Consider the following 12,500-nt stretch of genomic DNA (forward strand, 5'->3'; position numbering starts at 1 on the left):
GCCCCCCGCGCGAGCCCAACGGCCGAGGCGCGCGCCACCTCGCGGCAGGAGGCGCGGGGGAGGGGCCGGAGCCCCCGCCCCGCCCCCCGCCTCAGCAGCCGTCGCCAGCTCGGTGGAGCCCCCCGCCGCCCGCCCGCCGCTCTCCGGAGCCGCCCGCCCGCCCCCTTCCCGCGTCCCCGCTCCCTCCCTGCGTAGCGGAAACATGGCGGCGGGAAGGGAGTGAGCCGCCCCGCGCCCCCGCCGCGCCCGCAGGTAAGCGCCTCGCGGCCGCCTCCGCCCGCATAAGAGCTTGCGCCCTGAGGGGCCGCCTGGGGCCAGAGGGCGGTGGCGGGACCCGCGCGGCCGCTGCGTCCGCCCCGCCGGGCCGGGTTAGCCTGTCCGTCTGTCTGGCCGGCCTGCCAGTCTGTGGTCCGCGCGGGGCCGGGCCCTCTCTCGGCCGTGTCAGCCGGGCCTCGAGCCCGGAGGCCGGTTCTGCATCTGCGGTCGGGCGGGCGGGGCCCACGGTCCGGTCGCGGCCCTGACGCGGCTGGGACGGCCTGGGGGCCCCGGCACAGGAAACCCAAGGCCGGGGGCGCTTTGGAGGGTCGGCGTCAGGGTGGTCAGTGTGGGTCGCCGTGTCCTGGCCGGCGGTTCCGGGTGGGCCGGGGCAGGCTGGCTGGGGGCCGAGGGCCGGGCGGCGGCGCGACCCCGTCTGCGCTGGTCAGTCGGACACCTCCGGCGCCAGAGGTGGGAATGCCTGTGCTTCTGGCCGGCCGGGTCGCGTTCGGGGCAGGCAGGGACAGAGGTCGGCGGGGCGGCGTGGCCCCCACCGAGAGCAGGGGCGCCTAGGGCCCGGAGCTGTCAGCAGCGTCCTGGGGGCTGGGCCCCGGCCGGCCGACTCAGGTGTGCCGCCTGCCCCGGTGCCCCGCCGGAAACGGGCAGGGAGAGCGGTCCCGCACCGAAGTGAGCCAGCGGCCCAGGGGTCCAGACACGTGGGCACAGCTGTGGGCCAGCCCCGAGAGCATCGAAAGGGGTTTCCAGCCGATGGGTGAACTCCGGAATATCTCCTGCCTGGAAGGGAATTTAAAAGTCATCTAGGGACTCTTTCTCCCATCCCTTGCCAAAGTATCTTTGAAAATCCCCAAATCCCCCCTGATAATTTGACGAGCCCGTTTGGAACCTCTTCCAGTGTTCCGAAGCGAATGTCTTTAAAGGAAACCCATTCTGTTCCTGGACAGATGTGCTTATAAGTTGAAAGACACAGCTGGCTCCCATCCTTCCTAGTTCTTTTCCCTTATGGGCAGCTGTTAAGATATCTGAAGATAGTAACCATGTCCCCTGAGTCTTCACTTCCACTTCCTTCAGTTGTTTCTCATCTGCTGTGGTTCTCTAAACTGTCCTCTGGATGAGCTTTAGTTTCCCCCATATCACCTTAAAGGAGAGTTTCTTAAAAGTGAGCATGGAGGCAAAACCTAGTTAGTTTCTCTACGAAACAGCCCCAAGGATTGACCTGCTTAAATCAAAAGTACTCTAGATTCCCTTCCTCATTTCTGTACTGTATTTTGACCTTAAAAAAAAAAGAAAACATTTAGTAGTGTTTGTTCAAACAAACTAAAAGACATCTTATTTTGTGGAAATTTGGGGGTTTCCTTCCTTTTAAAAAATATCTATAAACACTTTATCGAATGTGCTAATTAATGTACATCAAAATGTTTTATTAAAGTGTAATGTGCCATGCAAATAGAAGAGCTCTTTTTTTTTTTTTTAATTTAAACTCTGAGAAGGATTGAGACCCAGTTTAGTGCCAAACTGCAATTTTAATATTTGGTTGCAGAAGGAAATGCTTTATTACATTGAACTCTTTGCTCTATTTCTAACTTCCAGCAGAAGGCCCAAAGTTACTATGAAAAAGAACACTTTTTGTTGCTTACTTACCAACCTCCTAAACTCTTGCCTAAGCAACTCTGCAGGTTAGTAAAGTTTTAAGCCCAGTAGAGATGAGATGGCCTTGTAGATAAAATGCCAAGCTCTTACATCTGGGATCCTGTTTAAGTATTAAGCAAAGTTTTACTGTTTTTACATCTTAGACAAGCACATACCAGCAGTCAAAATTGGTTATTTTTGTTCTTATGCCTTCACTTTTTAGATTGGTCAGTAGTTTTGAACTTTGTAGCACATATGTCAAGTTTTGATTTTTGTGCAAATGCTGTTCCCTTTTATGTAAGTTGGGTAAACATTTGCATAGCACTATTCTCAGTGAAACTACAGATCCAGAGGAAAGGCCCTGATTCCTTCCTTGCAAAGGACTTGGAGTGAAAGGTAGAGGATACTTAACTGTGAGAAAGAATTGATGTGAATATCTCACTGAAAATTAAAAGACTTAGGCCTGGATGCAGGGGTTCGTGCCTGTAATTCCAGCACTTTGGAAAGGTGAGGCAGGTGACTGAGGCCAGGAGTTCTGGACCAGCCTGGGCAACATAGCAAGACCCTGTCTCTACAAAAAATAAAAATGAAAATATAGCTGGGCATGATGGTGCATGCCTGTAGTCTCAGCTACTCAGGAGGCTGAGGCAGGAGGACTGCTTGAGTCAAGGAGTTGAGGCTTCAGTGAGCTATGATCACACCATAGCAAGTGACCGAATGAGACCTCCATCTTTTAAAAAAGAAAATTTAAACTTGGTATGTTCTAATCTTCACTGTACACTTATGTACCTACTATGGGTCAAGCACTATGCTATGTACTGTGCTTAGCTGAGTTTACAAAGATTTCCAATCTGGTGGAGCTGGTAAATGGATTATCTCAGAATAAAAGGTGAGAACTACACATAGGTGAGATATGGGAGTAAAGGTTGCGAGTAAAGGTTACCCAAAGGTGAGTGCACTTAGACTAGCCTAGGAGTTAAAGGAAGGCTTTGGTAAGAGATGATATCTGACCCAAATCTTAAATGATAGGTAGGAGTAAGCTAGGCAAACATGAGCAGAAAGTGTCCTTCAAACAGAGAAAACAGCTTGAGCAAAGGCATCAATGTGAGAAAAGGAATAGCTTGCGTAGAGAACCACAAACAGTTTGGAACTGCAGGAATATAACAATAGAGATATAAGCGGTAAGTTATAAGGCTGGAAATACAGGCAGAGGCCATGTCATGGTGGACCTTGTATGCATAAGTATCCTGAAATCAGTTCAGTAGGTACTGTGTGTTTTTTTTTTTTAATTTTTATTTAATTACAGAAAAGTGTCTATCAGACATGGTTGAAGTAACATTTTTAAAATGTGGTCGTAGGGATGAAGAGAAAGAAATGAATCTGAGAAAATGTATAAGGTTTTAATGATTGATTGTATGTGCAGGTGAGAGGGTGAGGAGTCCCGTGTGATGCTCAGGTTTTTGCCTTGGATGATTAATGATATGTAGGTAATTTTAACTGAGACAGGAAACAATTAATGATGAGTTCAATTCTGGACTTGAAGATTTTGCAATTTCTTGAGTTAGATCAACGAGCAAATATAGTGGAAGTAAGCTGAGAAAAAGATGTGGTCAGAAAGTGGAATATCGGAGTTAAGTTGTCTGATATGGGATTGTTCTAGGTGACAGCGAGGTCTCTGTTTATGGGTAGCTAAAATACAGCAGAGGTGAAGGTCAGTAAAGCTGAGTATGACAAGGAATTGTGAGGCTAGTGTATTGAATGAGTCATCTGTGTGGAGAGTGAAGTGATTGAGGATGATGGGATGTGGGGAAGAGAGAAAGATGTGACCCAGGTGCAGTAAAGATAGGGGATTAATCAGGAGGGTGGTAGATGACAGATGAGGAGGTGGGGTAGAGAGTGATATAGCCAGATGGTGCAAACCTCGAAGGAGGAGGGGTTTTTAAACACAGAGTGAGAAGGTAATAGTTTTTTTTTTTTACTTTTCCTTCCTGGAAGCAGAGTTCTGATCTCTTTATCTTTATTTAGGACTCATATTAATCATTCTGTTTGCTCCGAAGAATCTGTTCTTAGTCTTGGAAAGTGGGAGGACACATACCTCATATTGAATCCTTTCTGCTAATACTTAATGACAAAGGGCAGTGGAAGTTTTTTCCTCTGATGATCATTAGTGGATGGGTAGGGATCAATCAGATAAAGCAGTGAGGAGATATACCCATGGTTTTCTAGACAGAATATAGTGGAAAGAGCCTAGGCTTTGGAGTTAGAAACACCAAAATTCAGATCTAGACTCTGTCATTTACGAACTTTATGACTGTAAACAAATTATTTAGCCTCTGTGAGCTCAGTGTCCTTATCTGTGAAAAAATTGTACTTCATAGGATATCACAAATATTACATGAAAAAATATATACATACATACCATACACATAAAATCACAAGAAAAGCAATTAGTGATTCATAGATACAAAGTAAATGTTAGTTCCTTTCTTCCTTCCTTTAAGGGGCTTATGCTCTGCTAGCTGAAATAAACCTTTTACATGCTTACCTAAATTATAAAATAGAACATAGTGAGTACTCTAAGGGAGGTAGTAGCAAAGTGATAAAGCAATTCAGAGGAGGGAGCTGTCATTTCTAAACATTTGGAAACAAGGTTGGGCTTCCTTTTCAAAATGAATTTTACTTGGGCCATGAACCAATTTCAATAGAGTAAATAATTTAGGTAGAGATATAAAATAGGGAAAGCATAGGGTATAGTATCGTTGTTAAAAATTAACAGCTACCACAGGTTTGAGTATTGTATTTGTATAAGTTAATAGTAGGAAATAATGGCTAGAGAGATAGGCTGGGGCCTTGGTATTAAAGATCCGAAACTGTGATGCAGTTTGGAGTTGATTCCGGATACATTAGGGAGCCACACATTGGATGTTCTCTTTCCCTACCTCAGTTTACTATCTGTAAAATATATAGGCATCAATTCAGGAACTTCAAATTTTTGTTTGCAATAAGCCAAATAAGAAATCCCACACTTGAAAATAAGTTCCTGTGTAGACCAATTTTAGGTTAAAAAAATCTAAGATTTGTTTTGTAGTTGTAGGTTAATCTTTGCAATAATCTTATTTGATTGATAGGCTAAGTGAGGTTAAGAAACATACAAGATCTCACTGGTAGAAGGTGACCAAAGAAGCTCTAATTTCAAATTCTGTCTTTTTCATTCCACCATACTGATTAAGATTTGAAAGGAAACCTGAGTTCTTCAGGGTCACTAAAAATTAACTGCAGAACCCCGGCAGATCACTTTTACTTTGTCGTTTATAAAATGAAGGAAGATGTAGCTGTAAGGTTTAACTAAGATAAAGTGCAAAGTACTTTACATAATGTTGGTCACATATCAGGCCCTCAAATATTGGGTCTTTCTCTCCCCATCTGTGAATGAGGGAATTTAACCACAGCATTGCAAGGCCTTGGTGTTAACTCTCTAGCCACCAGTAAACTGCTAGAACTAATTACATTTGGCCCTCTGTATCCATGGGTTCTGCATCTGTGTATTCAACCAACTATGGATTGAAAATATGGAAAAAAAGGGATGGTTGCATCTGTACTGAACATGTACAGACTTTTTTCTTGTCATTCCCTAAACAATAGTATAACAACTATTTACATAGCACTTGTATTATGTTAGGTTTTATAAATAATCTAGAGATGTTAAAATGTATAGGAGGATGTGTGTAGATCATATGCAAATATGATTTTATGTAGGGACCTGATCATCCCTGGAAATTGGTATCCAAAGGACTGGGGGGCCCTGAAACCTTTTGATAACCTTATGGCCAGATAAACCCAGCAAGACTTATCACCTGTTATCTTTATCCCAGAATCAAACAGTCTGTCTCCCGTACTGTTATTCTTATTCTTACCTGGCTTCCTTTTACTCTCTTACAGCCCTGCTTTTTTGCTCCTTCCACTTGTTCTCTCAAACTCCTGTTTCCCTGTTTCCTACATTGTTAACCATTTTATTGGATGTCTCTTTGTGTGTCCTGGCCTTAAGTGGAAGCCAGGCTCTCTCCTGAGTCATGGAGAACATACTACTTCCTCTGTAGCCCTTTTAAATGAATGCTTCTCATTCTCCTGCACCCCTCCCATCCCAAAGAAGAGAGGTGAGGATAACTGTGTTTTTTTACCCACCGCTATATCTGGACCATTACTTCTCCATCTTCTTAAAACCCCTGTGCTCTTTGGCTATACATGCCCTTGGTTTCTGATATATTCTTATACAATATTTCTTAAGATGAAAATGCACATAAACTACAATCTAGCAATTACACTCCTAGGTATATACCCTTTGGAAACTCTCCAATGTATGCATAAAGGGATGTTCAAAAATATTCATGCAACATTGCTACAAGCAAAAATTTGAACTAATCTAAATGCCTGTCAATAAAAGAATGAAAATATTGTGGTATATTTACTTAATAGAGTTCCATACAATAGTGAAATGAGTGAACTAGATCTATATAGAAACATGAGCAAATCTCACAAATAAGGGGTTGAATGAAAAAGGCGAGTTGCAGAACACATTTATATAAAGCTTAACATGCATGTATTATTTAGGGAGGCATACTTATGTAATAAAGAACTACATGGTAATTATAAATACTAAATTAAGGATAATAGGTGTCTCCAAAGGGTAAGTTGGGGAGAAAAGACCAGGAATAATGCAAAGAAGGGCACACAGGGAGCTTAAATTGAATTAGTAAATGTTTTTCAACTGAGTTGTGGATATGTGGGTATCTATTAATTATTCTTTATGCCTTTTTATATATCTGAACTTTCATTATATGTGTTTTTTGTTTGTTTGTTTTTTGGGACGGAGTCTCACTCTGTCTCGCAGGCTGGAGTGCAGTGGCGCAATCTCGGCTCACTGCAACCTCCAACTCCTGGATTCAAGCAATTCTGCCCCAGCCTCCTGAGAAGCTGGGATTACAGGCATGCGCCACCACACTTGGCTAATTTTTGTATTTTTAGTAGAGATGGGGTTTCACCATGTTGGTCAGGCTGGTTTCAAACTCCTGACCATGTGATCTGCCTTGGCCTCCCAAATATATGTATATTTTTAAAGAATAGATAGCATTCCACTCTTGTTATGAGCATAATACAGGGAGGGAGGGGATAGCAGAAGTATAAAGAAATACTAATATTAGGGTGAATCATAAAATTTTTTTTTACTCACCACTAATATTAGAGTGAATCATAAAATTTCTGTTTTTGTAAGTCTAAAGTGATTTTATATAGGCAGATTCAAGTGGCCTATTCAATCTAATGTAACTAATGTTCTGGTTGAAATATATTCAAAATGCACTGGGCGTGGTAACTCACACCTGTAATTCCAGAACTTTAGGAAGCCAGGGTGGTCAAATCTCTTGAGCCCAGGATATTGAGACCAGCCTGGGCAACTTGGTGAAATCCTGTATCTGCAAAAAATACAAAAATAATCTTGGCATGGTGGAAACATATTCAAAGTACTGTGGGAACACTAGGGCAGGGACAACTGATGGCCAAGGCAGAAGGAGGGAAGTGACATTTGGAAAGGTTCCAGAGAGAGAGAATGACATTTGAACTGAATGTTTTTTATTTTTTAAGTTTTTGTGAGAGACAGAGTTTTGCCGGGTGCGATGGCTCATGCCTGTAGTCCCAGCACTTTGGGAGGCTGAGGTGGACAGATCATGAGGTCAGGAGATCGAAACCATACTGGTTAACACGGTGAAACCCCATCTCTACTAAAAATACAAAAAATTAGCCAGGCGTGGTGGCAGGCGCTTGTAGTCCCAGCTACTCGGGAGGCTGAGGCAGGAGAATGGTGTGAACCCGGAAGGCAGAGCTTACAGTGAGCCGAGATCGCCGCCACAGTCCTCCAGCCTGGGCGACAGAGCGAGACTGCATCTCAAAAAAAAAAAGGAAAAGAAGAAACTTTGCTCCGTTGCCCAGGCTGGAGTGCAGTATTGTGATCATAGTTCAAGTAATCCTCCTGCCTCAACCTTCCAAGTAGCTAGGATTGCAGGTGTGTGCTCATGCCCAGATAATTTTTTAAAACTTTACAAAATTGGAAATGATTGTATGTGGAATTATTTAAAAGAGCAGAAAGAAAAAAAAATAGGGGTCTTGCTATGTCGTCAGGCTGTTCTCAAACTCCTAGCCTGAAGTAATCCTCCCACCTCGGCCTTCCAAAGTGCTGGAAATTACAGGTGTAAGCCACCATTCCTGGTCTTAAACTGAATCTTAAAGATTGAGAAGGAATTCACCAGATAGAGGGTGAGGAGATGAAAGAAACCCTTCCAGATAGGAAGAGGTAAAGACCCCTTTTTAGTGGGTGGAATCTGCCAGGTGGAATATGTGGAGGTTAAAGAAACACTAGAGGAAGAGACTAAGGAACAATAATAACAACACATACCTTTATAGTACTTACTAAACAAGCACCAAGTTAAGTAACCTGTGAAAGATCACAGGGATAGCAAGTGGTAGAGCCAGGATTTGAACTCTGGCAGTCTGAGTCTGCAGTCTGTGCTGTTGTCCAGTAAGCTATATTCTGAATCACATTACCATAAGCATCATCAGGAGAAAGTGATGTTTTGGATGCCAAGAGAACAACAGTAAGTTTCAAAAAGATAGGAATAGTCAGCAGTGTGAAAGGCTCTAAAGACATGAAATGGGAATCCTAAAAAGAGAAGATCATTGGATATTTAAAAAAAATAATAATTTTGCTCTAAGTTACAGTAAGGAATACCAGGATGATAGAGATATGGGTATCTCAGAATAATAGTGATTCCGTCTGTCAGTTTTGTGGGCCAGTGATTATAATTTCTTTTAATTATGAAGAAGATATAATCAGGGACTGTTAAAAATAGATCATCTCCATATTTAAGTACTTGATATATTAACATGATAGAAAGACTTTTGATCTTCTGCTATCTATAGTCATCGTTACTCTTAGGTAACTATGATTGATAGGGACAATTTTGTTTATTCTTCTATACTTTCTGGTTTTTATAAAGAAAAAAACTTAGCCTGCTAGTTTAGTGGATTTTTCAGAATGGGATGATATTCTAAAGAACAGTAGTGGTTCAGTCCCAAATATTTCATAGACAAGAAGGTGAAAGAGACCTTATAAGCTGCATGGTATGTGGAAAGAGTTATATGGCTTGGTGATTAAGAGTCCTGATTCAAGTCCCAGTTTGCCACTCACTGGCTCTGTGATTTGGGCAAGGAGTTGTAGTGAATGATTTCTAAGATCTCTTCTAACTGTCAAGTTCTGTAACTGTTAAGTCATTTATTCAGTAAATAAACTGAGGCCTAAAGAAGGGACTTGTTTGTCCAGGGCCAAAAACTGGAATCTGGTTCTCTTGACTCTTGGTCCTGGATATCTGATGGAAGAATCATCAAACATTGGAGGAGCTGCCATGTGTTAGACATGTACTAGGTGCTTGAAAAAACAAAAGGCATGTGAAATTGTTTCAGAATTCATTTGTCCAATTTGTGAAAGTAACAATCAGCATCTTCTGTGTTTGTTTGTTTATACATATGTTGCCTTATTCCAAAATGTATTTAAAGCAGACCTACTCTATATAATGTACTGTACTAAGAAAGGAACTAACCTTTTTTTAGTATCTGTCAGATATGTTGAAATATATAAACGTGTTATTTTTACCCACCTGCATATAGGTATTATCACCTCTATTTTATACATAAAGAAATTGAGACTTAGAGATAGCTGGCCAAGATTATGCAGTTTATAAGTAATAGGACTCGGTTTCAAGCCCAGACCAGCCTGACTTCAACCACAGTCTTCTTTTCATTTCACCATGTATGTGCCCCACAGCAGTGTTATATAATTCTGAGACTTTATCAGTACAGGAGGCAAGGTTTACCTGCAGGAATTGACACATATATTTTTAGTCTGAATATATCTTCTATCTCACCAAACAATGTAGGCAAACAAAAGATTCCTGGATAGAAGAATGAAATGGTTTAGCAAATCAGAGTCATAATTATTTTTTAATTTGAGCATATATATGACTAGATTCCTTGTTAGGATCAGTGCTCATATTTTAATAAATTGTAACATTTCTGTACCCCTTCAACCTTTGGTTTGCATCCACTTTCTACTTTTCAACCTTTACCAGCTACATACTAAGGATAAAAAGGTGCACTTTGGGAGGCCGAGGCGGGCAGATCACGAGGTCAGGAGATGGAGACCATCCTGGCTAACACGGTGAAACCCCGTCTCTATTAAAAAAAAAAAAAAAAAAAATTTAGCCGGATGTGGTGGCGGGTGCCTGTAGTCCCAGCTACTCGGGAGGCTGAGGCAGGAGAATGGCGTGAACCTGGGAGGCAGAGCTTGCAGTGAGCTGAGATCGCACCACTGCACTCCAGCCTGGGCAACAGAGGAAGACTCCGTCTCAAAAAAAAAAAAAAAAAAAAAAAGATATGGTTTCTTCCCTCAGTGGGTTTTACTATTTAGGTGACAGGTGTAATAACTTTACCTAAGCTCTCTTCCTCCCCAAAAGCCATAACCTGAGTCTAATCATGAGAAAACATCAGATAATCCCAACTGAGGTATGTTTTATAAAATTTCTTTTTTTTTTTTTTGAGACAGAGTCTCGCACTATCACCCTGGCTGGTGTGCAGTGTGTGTGACCTCAGCTCGCTGTAACCTCCACCTCCCGGTTCAAGCGATTCTCCTGCCTCAGCCTCCCGAGTAGCTAGGATTACAGGTGCCCACCACCACACCCGGCTAATGTTTTGTATTTTTAGTGGAGACCGGGTTTCACTATATTGGCTGGGCTGTTCTTGAGCTCCTGACCTCGTGATCCACCTGCCTCTGCCTCCCAAAGTGCTGGGATTACAGGCGTGAGCCACCGCACCCAGCCTATAAAATTTCTAATACTCCACAAAACTGTTAAAGTCATCAATCAAACAAGGAAAGTCTGAGAAAGTGTCAGCCAAGAAGAGGCTAAGAAGACATAGTGACTAAATATAATGTAGCATAGTATACTGGATATGGGTCCTGTCACAGAGAAGTAATCTTAAGTAAACATTAAGGAAGTCTAAATAAAGTGTGGACTTTAGTTAATAAGATATCAGTATTGGTTCATTAATTGTAATTGTCTTAATTTTATTTAATTGTCTTAATTTAATACTTAATTTAGGAGAGCTAAATAATTAAACATGAGGCCAAAGTACATAAGAAAGCGGCAGTCTTTTATTGCAAATATGCACACACTCTTGGGCGAGGTTCTCCGGTCCTCAGGTATGGGGCCAGGGAAGTCGCGCCAGGGCTCTCTGGTGAGGTTCTCTGGTCCACAAGTAGGAGGGGCCAAAGAAGTCAGGCCGGCTCCTGCCGGCAGCGGACTTTTGTGCATTGGTACTGGAAGGGGGAGAGCAGTGGGCGGGATAAGGGCGTGATAGGGGCGTCTCCATAGGCGTGGCAGGGTAAGTTTCCATCTCTTCGGATTGACGTCACCTGGCACATGCTCGGTTGGTCTGCATCGTCCTGGGCGCGGGCTGCATTTTCCCGTGCGTGGGAAAGTTGGTGAGGAAGAAACCGGAAGCAACATGGATTGTGCCTTCTTGTTCACCTTCCTCCATCTTGTCCTTTCTCCCTCACCCAAACAGTAACAAATATACTATACTAATGTAAAATGTTAGCAATAGGGGAAATGGTACAGGGTTTGGGAACTATCTGCAGTTTTCCTCTAAGTCTAAAACTGTTCTCATAGAAAAAGTTTATTTTTAAAAAGTTATAATAAAATTAGAATAAATTTAGATGTTATTTCTTTGAGATTTAATTAAAACCCATTTCTTCATAAAATGATGTGCGTAATTTAGTTGACTCATTTGATGCGACTGACAAACTGCAGTCTGTTGATAGATGCATTTGCCAGAATGTATACTAGGTGGATGTCATATGAACTTTTTCTGCCTCAGTCTCTTATGTATATAGTGTCAAAAACATGCCAAGTCCTAGTAATAGTGAATCGCAGAACAAAATAGACCACAATTTGATCAGCTGTCTCATAGCACATTATAAAGATGGCCAACCTCTCAACATGGTATATAGAATTCTGTACTGTTCTGTTCTCAACTTTGATCCAGTCAATTCTGTGTTTTAGGGACTATCATTTGTGCCACTCCCACAAATCAATTTCTAATCATATGAGGTTCTTTAATTTGCAAGCAATAATAATCTGCTCTGGTTAACTTTGTCTGTAGCAGAGTCCTAAACCTTGTTGAATATCAGAATCACCTGGAGATATTTTTAAAATTAAAAGTATCATGTGCCTATACACCATGGAATACTAAGCAGCCATAAAAAAGGATGAGTTTGTGTCCTTTGTAGGCACATGGATGCAGCTGGAAACCATCATTCTCAGCAAACTATCACAAGAACAGAACACCAAACACCACATGTTCTCACTCATAGGTGGGAATTGAACAGTGAGATCACTTGGACACAGGAAGGGGAACATCACACACACCAGGGCCTATTGTGGGGAGGGAGGAGGAGGGAGGGATAGCATTAGGAGATATACCTAATGTAAATGACG

At 42.3% G+C, this 12,500-nt stretch overlaps 1 protein-coding gene across 25 annotated transcripts in view; it reads left to right on the top strand.

Annotated features, from left to right (window-relative positions):
• The first annotated feature begins 7 nt into the window (after positions 1-7).
• Positions 8-12,500, top strand: part of SCMH1 (Scm polycomb group protein homolog 1) — a 225,838-nt gene continuing 213,345 nt past the window's right edge. For 12 of the 25 annotated variants that reach the window (XR_012089692.1, XM_073007426.1, XM_073007428.1 and 9 more), the window contains exon 1: positions 8-252. The gene's annotated coding sequence lies outside the window, so the exon portion shown is untranslated. The remainder of the gene's footprint in view (positions 253-12,500) is intronic. The other 13 variants (XM_073007421.1, XM_073007430.1, XM_073007422.1 and 10 more) reach the window with 2 other exon arrangements.

The sequence above is a fragment of the Chlorocebus sabaeus genome, chromosome 20 (assembly GCF_047675955.1).
Source record: "Chlorocebus sabaeus isolate Y175 chromosome 20, mChlSab1.0.hap1, whole genome shotgun sequence".
Classification (NCBI taxonomy): Eukaryota; Metazoa; Chordata; class Mammalia; order Primates; family Cercopithecidae; genus Chlorocebus; species Chlorocebus sabaeus.